The sequence below is a fragment of the Tauraco erythrolophus genome, chromosome 4 (assembly GCF_009769465.1).
Source record: "Tauraco erythrolophus isolate bTauEry1 chromosome 4, bTauEry1.pri, whole genome shotgun sequence".
Lineage (NCBI taxonomy): Eukaryota > Metazoa > Chordata > Aves > Musophagiformes > Musophagidae > Tauraco > Tauraco erythrolophus.
In genome coordinates, this window is record NC_141468.1 from 87,027,313 (window position 1) to 87,039,391 (window position 12,079).

At 44.9% G+C, this 12,079-nt stretch overlaps 1 protein-coding gene and 1 long non-coding RNA gene across 2 annotated transcripts in view; one reads left to right on the forward strand and one right to left on the reverse strand.

Annotated features, from left to right (window-relative positions):
* The window catches only part of LOC104374622 (alpha-2-macroglobulin-like), a 416,004-nt gene that overhangs the window by 116,878 nt on the left and 287,047 nt on the right, over positions 1-12,079 (reverse strand).
* Positions 1,207-11,558, forward strand: LOC147528935 (uncharacterized). Its single transcript, XR_015222126.1, has 4 exons — positions 1,207-1,348; positions 6,610-6,690; positions 9,666-9,812; positions 10,654-11,558. It is a non-coding gene; the product is annotated as an uncharacterized LOC147528935 (long non-coding RNA).

A 12,079-nucleotide genomic window follows, 5' to 3' on the forward strand; every position in this document is an offset into this window, starting at 1 on the left:
ACCTTTCCTCTCCCTCTCTTCAAAGCACATTGTCTGGCAGACTGCAGAGGGAGCTCGGCCTTTGCAGGTAAGACAGACAGCAGCAAGTCATCTCGCCTCATACCTTTCCCTGGAAGAAGAGGGCATTATGCAGAGCTTTTGAGTTACCGAGATGGTGGCAGCCCCTTCTCATAGAATCACAGAATCACAGAACGGTTTGGGCTGGAAGGGGCCTCAAAGATCATCCAGTTCCAACCCCCCTGCCATGGGCAGGGAAACCCTCCACTACACCTTCTCAAAAGAGGGTAGCGATATGAGCTGAAAAAGGCAGAGTGTTGTTTGTTCTTCTTCCACGGCTGGTCTCAAGAGGGCAAAACATTGCACTTCTTGGCTTACCACCATGACAATTCCCTTGACTTCATCTTGAACCAGCACCTCTCCTGTAGGGGAAAAAATGACCTGTGTTGTCTGCCTTTAATAAGAACATTTGATGACCAACATGCAGAGCAGTCACAGGTCAGACTCAGCTCTGGCTTAAGCCTGAGCGTACTAATGCCCCTCGGATATCAGAATTAGCACACGGGCTGGTGCTGGTTGAAGAGCAGAAATTCCTCTGGGAGAAGAATTCAAAATTTTGCTATCATTTTAAGTTACTATAAAACCAAAAAATGTAGAAATTTCTACGTGGAGGAAAATCTGAAGATAAAAGAAAGTTGACCTAACAGCAACGTTTTGTTTCAACTCCAACTTTAAAAATTAATGTTATTCGGTATGAAATGAATAAAAAATAATTAAAAATACTGAAAAATTTTCTCTCAAGTCTTGAAATGAGATGTTTCAGCAATGTCAGATATTCCCTCTGTTCCTCCCCTCCTCATTGCTTGCTGGTTTGAGCCCCCAGCGAACGGAGTTAAGGAGGAAGTGATGTGATGGTCACAAACCGAAGCGATCTGACAATCACGGCCCGAGTTTTCTGCTGAAATTCGGCGTAGTGCCCGGTTGGTTTGAAGGTCAAAACTTATGAGAACACTGGTAAAAATCGCAGCTGTACTGTTTTTAATAGAACATCCACCAACAGAAGGGGCTAAGAATTAAGAACTGTTTATCAAAAGCTGCAAGGTGAGAATTTACATTTGGAAGAAAAAAAAAAAAGCATCTCGCTTCCTTCCGTTTTACAGACATGTAAACATTTCTGCTGACCTGCTGTGGTGTGATGGGTGGGAGGAGGCCAGAAAGGATGTCATAAGGCCAACGAGTCCATTTTGATTGCAGATCTGAAAGCGCCTGTTCAAAATGGCAAGCGAGGTGGTTTATGCAGCGGTGTCGTCCAAGGAAAGAGTGCAGTTTGCTCCACGGGCTTCAGATACAGGTAAAAAATCGTCATCTTGGTACGGCTTGCTTGTCCTTTGCTCAGTGACACATTCTTTAAACTTTCCTTCTCTCTTAAATGGAAGCATTCATAAGAAGCTGAAGTCATGTTGAAAACATTTTTATAACTGTTAATATCCACCTCTGTTTATTATATGCCTATTTGCTTGGCAAATTCATGTTTATCAATTGAAGGCAAACTCAATGCCCGCAGAAGTAGAGAATGACCTTCCAAATCTTACTCTGAATTTCAGTAGCATGGCTGAAATGTGCTGTTTCAGAAACACATTCATGATCAGGCATTGAAGATATTAACATGGATTATTGGCAGTTACAGCACACTGATGACACTGGATGGACTTCTCTCTCCTGCACTACATATTTAATTTGATTCATTTTCTTAGACACCAGAAATATTTTTAAATTGTGAAATGAGAGACCTGTTTACCTTTCCTTTATCTCTCTTTCTATCTCTTTCTCTCTCTCTGTTTTCTTTCTTTCTTTTCTTTCTTTCTTTTTCTCCTTTCTTTTTCTCTCTGGCTCTGTCTCATTATTTCTTTTCTGAAAGTTATATACTGAGAAAAATACAAGTGGAGAATCAATAGAAGTTTCAGTAATTTTGAAAACTGTTAGTTGTACATTTGTGTGTGACCTACTGATGTCTTCAACTATAAAACTGCATTACTTTAAAAATTTATTTTCAATAAATAAAGTGCAAAAGAGCTATAAATAGATATAAGTAGGAAATAATTCATGTTTTTAAAACAGAAGTATCAAGTTATGTTTCTTAGATTCTGATAAAAAAATAGGTCTTTACTAGTTATAAGACAATTCAGCGTGGGAAACTTATTTAAAATTATGATGCCCAGAGGTCACAGTATCCTGAATATGCTAGCAAAGCAACATTTCTTCTACAAAAATAAGTTTTGTAGATTCACTCCTTGGGGCACAGCACTAAAAGCATCCGTACAGGTACGATGTCTCTGTCTTCCACGTGTAACTCCATTTGCCCCTTAGGCTGGGTGACCAGAGCTGCACTGCCAGGACAGCCTTTGGCACCCCAGTACAGAACTGCCCCACCAGTGCTTACCAGAGATGCACACACATGCCCAGTATAACCTTCTCGACAAAATGTTTCAAAACTTGAGAGCATCAAAGTCTGTTCCAGCTAATTTTTCTTTTGTTCCCTCACCTGAGACTATCCTTTACATTTCCAGCTATATTTTATAGTTTTAAGTACTTACTTCACCTGAGACTCTCCTTTAGATTTCAAGTTATATTTTATAGATTAAAGTGCTTTCACACAGCTTTTAATACATTTGGGTGAATTATGTTTAGAAATTGCTGCTCTGAGTTACCCTGAGAGCCCTCTAACCCAATAACATACCTCTGAACGTCGTCAGTATGAGGTGCTTGGGAAGACAGTGCCTAAAACTTTTTTGATGGCAAATTATGAGGCTAGTTAAGTAACAAAATTTCAGGCAAAATGTTTTTTCTTGCTCTTTAGAGTACGAAAGTTTACCCTGTCATAATCTTTAAAAAAAATCTTTTCAATCGTAATACCAATATTCTTGCCACTTCTGTGAATCTTGCATCTCTTTTGGTGTCTTAAAAACACTTTACTTGAAAAATTCTAAACCAATGACTTCTACAGGCTGATTCTAATATCCTGCATGAAGAAATACTTTAAATCGATCTTGAATTTGCCACCTATTAATATTAGCCAGTGTGTCCTAGCGCGATATAGTGAAAAAAACACCTATCATCTGTAGAATTAATACCTTTTCCATGCTCTTATATATATAAATTTCCATTATGCATTCTTAACGGTGTCTATCTTCGATTTCTGCATGTGCTCCGTTGCTTTCATAGCTGAGAGCATGACTGCAGGAAACTGTGGTCCTCGTCTCCTGCCAAACGCTGTTAACTGCTCTGGCTCAGCTGCTGCGCGAGAAAGATGCTGCGTTCAACACAACGGGGATCTGGTAATGCCCGGTGCTAAGGGCACTTTAGAACCAACATTTTTGCCAAGTCTGAGGCAGATCTCAGCAGCTCTGGCACCCTTAGGAGGTTGCTTTTCTTGGCCTGGTGTTTGCCGTGCTGCAGTGGGTTCAGAGCGGTCAAGTTGGCTACCACCCACCTGCCTGAAAAAGCACAAAGGAGGCAGTTGCTCTCTTACTTCCTGCATATTTTACATCGGATCATTGACACAGCGAGACTCGGAAAAAGCCAAAGTTGCTCCTGCAGGACAGGAATAACAGCCTGGGCCAGCAAAGAAAAGGGGTTCCATACTGCCCTGCCCCTGAGCGTTCTGCCGAGTTACAGCCTTCACAGTTTGTGCTCTTACCGCCGTACCGAGCTCTCAGCTTGGTCTGCTTCCCCGTGGCCACCGTGCCCATCCCCTGGCTAGCCTGCACCTGCCTCTCTCCCTTGAGCCCCCTTCTACTTCCTTCAGTTTTCGCGTGTGGTGGATGAAGCTTTTAATCTCCACGTTGCTGGACTTTGTCCTGCATTTTGCACTGCTAAAGTTTGCCTTTGCTCATCTTCCCCATGGCTCTTCAGGGAAAAATCTGTTCGTTTTCTCTCTTAAGAAAAAAAACCCCACCTTATTTCATAAAATATCAGCAAGCAAATTGGATGTAAGTAGCTCCTGGGAAACGAGGCATGACATGCAAAGCAGGCAGCCTACAAGGCGGTGTGTTGCAGTTGATATAAAACCAGCTTCTTCCTTCTGCCGCCACAACTACCGAGAAACGATGGGATCAGTCACACGTGTCCCATCGCTTGTTGCTTTCCCTCTCCCTCCCGCTCTGACAGCTCATCTGCGGATTTAATATCACAAGATGGAGGAGAAACGGAGTTACAGGGTCGTTCCCCACCTTATCACGCCTGTGGCCATCTTCCTGCTGATACCTCGTCCCCGTGAGCTTTTCTGATTGCACCCTGTTGCTGATTTGGGCCAATAGTGCCGTAAAGACCCTCTGGGCAGCGAAATGTCTGCTGGGCTTCCTTTATACTCAAAGGCATATGAGTTTGAAAGCACTGCCCACCTGCTTTTTGCTTACACCAGAGCACTTGCCACTGAACTACTAATAGCCAAAGGATGTGCTGCTTTCACAGAGATGGTGAAACAGCTCTGCAGTGGTGGGGATGGCCAGCGTAAGCGTCCATGCATAACAAGTGCAGGCCAAGCCTCCAGAGATGAGGAGAGCAATGCTCAGCTCCTGGTGTTAAAGCGAAGCAATCTGAGCAAGCCACCCTCTTGGAAATGACTGGCTGCTGCTCAAAATCCTCCTGCTAATTCCTTTCCCAGCCCAGCGGGCACTGTTGTTAGCGAATCCGCCCTGGTGATGGAACACCCCTGATGACAGTGTGACAGATGGGAATTCTGCCCTGGTTATGCTGGGAGGGCAGGGAACGTGCAGTCTGGCAGGTAAGACCATGCCCTGGGAGAACCCACCCTGAGAACAGGGAGTTTCCAGCACCCCTGCTACATCTGCTCGTGTCACTTCTGAAAGCCTGACGCGAGACAGGGCTACCAAAAGTTCTGGAGTGCTTTGCCACGGGCTTCAGGCACAGGAGTCAGTGCTTTGGCATGTGGAGGGCACGTCTCCCACTGACAGAAAAGCCATGGTTTATTTTGCCTGAATTTGCCCTTTCTCAAGGCAGTTCTTTCAGTGCAGCCGTGTCTCAGTCAGGTATAATTTCTGTAGGCCAGTATCTCCGAGCGGGCTGGAGATTCTAGGGGGTTTTGAGAGGAAACGGGTGCACACCCTGGGGCACAAGCACCCCACAAAGACTGCTCCCTGGCGTGTGTAAAGGCATCACATCAAGTGTAAGGATAGAGGAGCTGTTTTTGCAAAATAAATCCTAAAAACATACATCGGATAAGAAGGATGGTCTGGGAAGATCTTTACCCTGATGAGCAGCTGACAAACGGGAAGATAGTCATGAAGGAGCGTGACAAGTAACACTGGGAAGAAACGGAGAAGCAAGCAGTGGCTGGAGGAAGATCAGTTGTCCCCTGTGGTTTCCAGACCTCTTTATAACAAGCAGCATGAACGTTCACAGTGACAGACCTGCTGCTCCCTTGCCTCCGCTTGTGCAGCGGGCATTTCCAATCCCGGAGGAACGGGTGTCTCGGCTCGGCGGAGATGAGGGCTGCTGCAGTCCGAGCGGTTGTGCCAGCTCTGCATCGAGGACGGAGAGCTTCCCTCCCAACAGTCCTCCCTCTTGGAAAGCATCTCTCCGGGGCGCTGGTGTGAAGGGGACAGGGCCTCTGCTGGCAAGCGAGAACGGCCACAAATGAGCAAGGCAAGAAAGATTCAGATAGTCTGCTGTTAAGTTTTTTCCCCCCACCTTTCTATCTTCTGTGAGTAAAGAAAAAGGATAAAAAGACAAAAAAAAAGCTGCTTTTGGCCTATTCTGGCTGGGAATTAACTGCAGACAGGCTTTTCTTTCCCCTTTTCCTAGAGAAAGTTGAGTTAATGGTTTGTACTGAAAATCTGCGCTCTGTCTGCAGTGGTGCTTACCAACCGTTAATTAAAACCTTGTTTAAACACTTGGAAGAATGAACTTGAGGAATAATAATTGGTAGATGGAATGAAAATAATTATGTTTATATTTTGCATGATGTTTTGCATTTGATGCTTTACTGTGAATTGTTAGAAATGTTGTGTTTAATTTGAAAGCAATTGAAACGTGCTTGTCTGCTCTCCGCACGCACGGTGCAGCATAGCTTTGTTCCAGCAGGAACCGGGCTTCCCTTTGTGAAAGGAGAAACAGTAGGAAAAAAGTGTGCGTCCTGCCCATGGGCGAGATCTGAATTCCCCAGGAAGAAAAGTTTATTAAGAAGTACATAGAAAAAAAAAAGAAATTTAACCTAAAATACTTGCCCTTGATTAACTTCTGCTTAAAGATTGACAGAATGCATACCTGTGTGTATAAATATGGACCAGTTAAGATAAAACCAGAATTAACAATAGAGCAGTTCAGTGTGTGATAACCTACAGATTTTTTTTTTTTTAATTAATTTTCTAAAATTTAATGCCCTAATAACAGTTTTTGTATTTCTGTGAAAAACTGCACAGCAGGACGATTATTTGCCTGGACTCTTCTAGTAATTCCGTTTTGGCAAAACCACCTCCTCTGCGTGTCCTTGTCCTTCCCGTTTCCTCGGAGGAGGTCTGACGCCGGGCGCAGTGAGCAGGGCGAGGGCAGCCTCGGGCGGGTTGTCTCATTGAAGCGTTTTTGTCTCTACAGATGACCCAGTGGCGTACGCCGAGCTGAACGTGAAGCGGAGATCTGACAGACCTGCCAGCACGCCCAGGGCTACACCCACAGGTACTGCAGCGCTGCAGGACACCTCGCGTTTTCCCATTTTATTTTATCCTCTTTGCATGCCATCATAATTGCATATTTAAATGTCGTGGAGGAGTTGCTGATGGCTGGATGCCCAAAGAGCTGTTGGTAAGATGGACAAACCTTTCCCAGCTGCTGGTTTGCCCCGGGGGTGCCTGACGGCTGCTGGTGGCAGCGTTTGCAGAGCTGGCAGGTGGAGTCACAGGTCTCCAGGTTTGCACTAAACCTGTTTGTCGCTCAGCTCCAGCTAAGCCTGTGAAGATGCGCAGCGTTGGTGTCCCTTGCTTCTGGGGCTCAACCTAGGGAGCCTTTCCCTTAAGCCTGTGCTGCCGGTGTGGATTGCACCCGGCAGCAACGGGTGGCCCTATGGCCCGTTGGTGCAGATGGATTTGTGCCCACGCTCCTCAGCACAAGCCATGCTGGGGCAAACTAGCGGTTTCTGCGCGGCATAGCCCCTGGCTGCCCACCTCCTTTGGGGCCCCACCAAGCGGGACTTGTTCCCTTGTGGAGTTTTGGTTCAGAAATGCCTGGATTTAAAAGGCTGTGTTGCACCTCACCAAAGTACCGTTTTTTTGAAAGCATGGCACAGAATACACTGCAATGTGCTGCTGGGAACGTAACAGGAGGTCTCACATGGACCATGGGAATGTTCGCTGGGGATGCTGCTGGAGAACACTTCTGGGCAGAAGGAGTAAAATTTGACAGCGCCCATGTCTGCACATGCCTCGGGGGAATGGTTCTCTGAAATACAACCAGCTTTCTTGTGAGAAAGAACCAGTTAGTTCATCCCAGCAGGATCCCAGAAGCGAATGAACATGCACCATGCGGGCAGTGTGGTCCACTGGAGAACCAGGACCTGGCAGCAGGACAAACTGCCATTTCACACCTCTGGTGAGCAGATCACACAAAGCACAGCAGCTCCCCACCCGTTCAGCAGCCAAGTAGCACACTTTTCCAGGGAATGGCATAATATCGCTTTCGATCTTTGCTGCAGGTGATTTCAATCCATTTTGCCCTGCTCCCCACTCCTGAGGAGTTGCTCGGAACACGTGGTTAAAATTTATTTTGCAGTGGAGACACTCACAAACTCTTCTGCTCTTTTTGGCAACAATTTATGTGTATTGTTTTTCATTTCCAAATGCACTTGGGGTGAATGAACAGGTCAGCAACACTATTTAAAGCACAGAAATGGAGTTATTTTTATAAAGCAATGGCTAGGGAGCAGAAATTAGGTTTTGAATAGTTATTTGACATCTTCAGATATCTTGTGCCTGTCTTAAAAGAAAATTTTAAGATACATTAAAGTCTTTTCTCAAACTGTATAACCAATCCTGAAAGTAAATTTTGTTTTGCAAAGTGAAATAATATATTGGATATCAGTTTTAACTCTCATGTATGAGGTGAGAATGAAGAAGAGAAGGAAAAAAAAAAGTATTATACATTCGTGCAATGTGTGAAAACAAGATATTTATAGAAAAAATGTTAGCTGCAGAAAATGCTAAGTGAGAACAAATATTTCCATTGGTGGGTTCGTTTGGCCTTTACCACAAGGAAAAAGAAACCAAAAGCTTCAGATGTCTTTTCTGAGTAAAAGTGGTGGTCAGGCCGAGAAGAGAGCGGGCCAAGGGGGGAGCTCCGTCCCGCCGCTGCGAAGGCAAATCCAATTCACCGGCTTCATCGCAATCCCTCAAATTCTGTGCCAGCAAACCGGGACTGGGCTGCAGCGTGAAAAGTCTGGTCAGCACTGCAGTTCTGCTCTGTCGCCATCGGCCCCTCTGTTTGCTGAGTGCCTTTTTTTATTCCCCAGTCCTCAGCTCCTCCCTTCCTGTCTCTGGTTCTGCCTACACGGTCCGTATTCGCAGGTTTTCAGAATTTTGGCCGAGGAATATCCGTATCCATATATACTATATATGGAGAAGTGCTCTTGGCGAGCTCTGTCCCTTCACATTCTTCACTGAAACCTCTTTAAAATCACCGCAGGCAGCTGTTTGTTCTAATTCTGGGTTAGATTGGGTTTTTTTTTACCATGCAGATCAGCCTGGAAAGTGTTAAGGAATGGGGTTCAGAAGAACACAGAGATCCTGGACAGGAATGCAGTTGGAGCAGAAAATGATGAAGACAGGGATTTAACAACTAATTAAACACGTGTTTCTTTTTTTTGTGCTTAACAAGGATGATAATCTGGAAAAAGAGTCTCTAGAATTTTGAATTACCTATAAAATCTTTTTTTAAATCCTGCACGTGAACTTCAGGATTTCCTTCAACTGTGCAGCCTCAGAAAGATAACCCACGATAGCACGACTGTTTGAAGCCATTCTCCAGGGGAAAGGCAGGTGTATTCCAGAGCGAGAAGCACTGGCAGAGCTGTGCGGGAGTTGCAGGCAAAGTCCATGGCAGTTTTGAGGCAGCAGTGCTGGCAACGCTGTGCACTGCCACGGAGGGTGAGAGGTCACATTTTTAGGCATCTTCTCACCAGCTGTGAAGATAAAAACTAGGACTGGCAGAGCAGAGGGTTCTTCTGACACTGCAAACGTGATTTCACATATAAACATACATATGTACAGGCTTATATACATATAAACCTACATGCATACATAAATATATGAAGGTTTTTTTTTTCACTTAATAACTAAAATGCCAGGATTCATAGCTTTTCAGTTTTTAGGAATTTGTTTTTTAGTTAAAAAAACAATTTCCAAAGCAAGATTTAGCCTCTCCAGGTATGTTTAGCTGAAAAAAAAAGAAAAAAGAAATGTTTTCAGTTGCATCTGCAGCTCACCGAGCACATCCTCATAAACTTGCTCTTCACTTTCCGCAGGCGCTCCATCCGTAGCACACAGGGAAACGCGTTCCTGCCGAAGGCCCGGCTCAAAGGGCTTTGCGTCGTCTCACTACTCAAACAAAAGTTGACTTGCTTCCACCCGTGGTGACACCCCTCTCTCTTGTCCCTTTGGCAGTGACCTGCTCAGAGAACTCACACTGGTTCTACGTTGCTGTTGTCTTGTCCTTCGCTGCAGTGATTCTGCTCATCATCGTCATCATCCTCTTGGCGGTGAAATGTGACGTCTTGTAAGACAGACCCTGCCGTCCTGCTGACACACAGGGTAAGCCCTTTTCAGCCGTGCTTGTATTTCCATGGAATACGTTTGCACTTCTCAGAGGAGGTGCAGGGAAGCGTATCCCAAACTGAGCACTGAAGTTGCCACCACAAATTCGACCAGCCAGCAGTCGCAGTCACGCCAGATAACACGTCGCGCTCCCTGCCGCCCGTGCACGCTGTGCTGAGCAGAGCATGTCTGAATACCCAGCAGCTTCGGCAGAGCTGCCTGCCAGAGCAACTAGTGGGTCCTGCTGCTTTTCCTCCAAGAAAATTCATCACTTAATCGTAGGAGTCCCCCAGCTGTGGACTGAAGTGACCCCACACGCATGCCATGATGTGAAACAAGCACATGGCTGGGTGGAGCTGGAGGTGACTCCCCATAACTACTGCCCAGGTGGAGTGACAGTGACCTGGTGAAGTGACAGGAGACAGGCAGGCTGCGTTATTTGGTTTGGGATTTGAAGGAAACCAGGAGAACAGTTGTCCGATTTGGACTAGGAATGGCAGTGAGCAGCCATCCAGAGAAAACCTTCCCATCCACACCTGGTGCTACTGGTAGAGCACCAAAGCGTGTTTATTCGCTCCTCGGGATCCCTCTCCCAGGAGGCCATCACCAGCCATGCTGAAGACATCATGTCCCATCCTGTACCAGAACTAGTGCATGTGTCACTGAGCAGCTCGTTAGTCATACATGCACTACGACCCCTCCATCCTGAGACATGGCACGTCTTGCCGTGGTCCTCATGGAATACGGGTGCCCTCTCTTTACTCACAGGACACTCACAGCAGGTTGAACTTCAGTAAGATACTCTACTTGTATTACCTTTTGCCTTTTCCATTTGCAGATAACTCCAGGAGGCTCTGCTTCTTCAACAAAACAAGACATAATTCCTGTTTACTTCTGTGTTATTTTCTGTGAAGAGACCTTTATGAAAGAAGATAGGCCATCACTCTGATCACTCTTCAGCTATGTCTTCCAAGATCTCCATTAAGCCTCTAACCTCTCCATATATGGACAAAGTATTTATTATTACTTTTATTTGGAATTTGCTTAATGCTGTAATACCACCCAATTATATCAGTGTGTGCGCCCAGGCATAGGCTCAAGCAGCGGCGTCAAAAGTTGGATTTGGGTCTTGTCTAAACAACACCAATGACCAGTTTGGGACATCACTTTTCATTTACACCGGACTTGATTTTGCAGTAATTTGCAATGCAGATAATCTTTTTGATTCCGTATGCGCAAGTGCAAAAATTCATGGATAAAACAGGGAATGTGAGAGGTTGCACTGAAGTTGTTCATGAAGTTTGGGGTGTGATTTTTCTTCTCCTGGCAGCCTTTAGTGGGATTTGTATAAAAGGGGTATTGAAGATGCAAGAGACTATGTTCATTTAGTAGAGAAGTCTCAGCCTCATCTCCCCATGAGCTTGAATAAAACCAGACTGATCTGCTTGTCCAGAAGAGTATCTCACAGACGTACAATATATTATTTCTGTCTTGGGGTAGTAATCAGTTTTGTATTTGTGTTGTTTTGTTGTTTTTTTTTTTTTTTTACCCCAAATGCTGTCGCTTCAGTTTAATCAGAGTCCTCCACTGGAACGAAGTCACCTCAGGTTCAAATGGATTTGGTTGTAATTATTATTTTGCTGTCTGTTTTTATATTATTTTCCGTTCTCATCAGCTGTGTTATAACCCCTTTGGGGCAGGCTGATATTGATGATTTGCAGACCCTGAGTAGGAGATGTCTGTATCGCAATTATTTCTGGATTTGTTCCCTGTATCTGACCTTATCTGTACTTGAGCCTTGTTGTTGCTGTTGATAATGTACCATATTTTTATAGTATATGCACCAGAAATGAATTAAGAGATTTAGTAAAGCACTTGATGTGCTGCTGTTTGTTCTTATTTTACTCAGACTAGAGGAAAAACAACGTTTGATATTTGTCTGACTGTAGCACCTCCGCGCTGCTGTCATGAAGCAGGATGCTGCTCTGGTAAGTACAGTCTAAAGACAGAATCCCTGCCCCACAGAGCGGAGCACCAAAGGAATAGCAGAAGAAAACATTTATGGGTTTTCTTGAGATCATCCTCTTCTTTGCCAGGTGCTCTGGGATAAAACCAGGTCTTCGAATACCAGTGGAGAAAGAAACGTTTCCAAAACAGAGGTAACAAAAGAAGAGATGGCAGGTGACATCTGAAATGGACCTGTATGATGTTGTCATTCACCAACCTGACCTGATTTTAGGTGGAAGATTCTTAAGATATTGTCT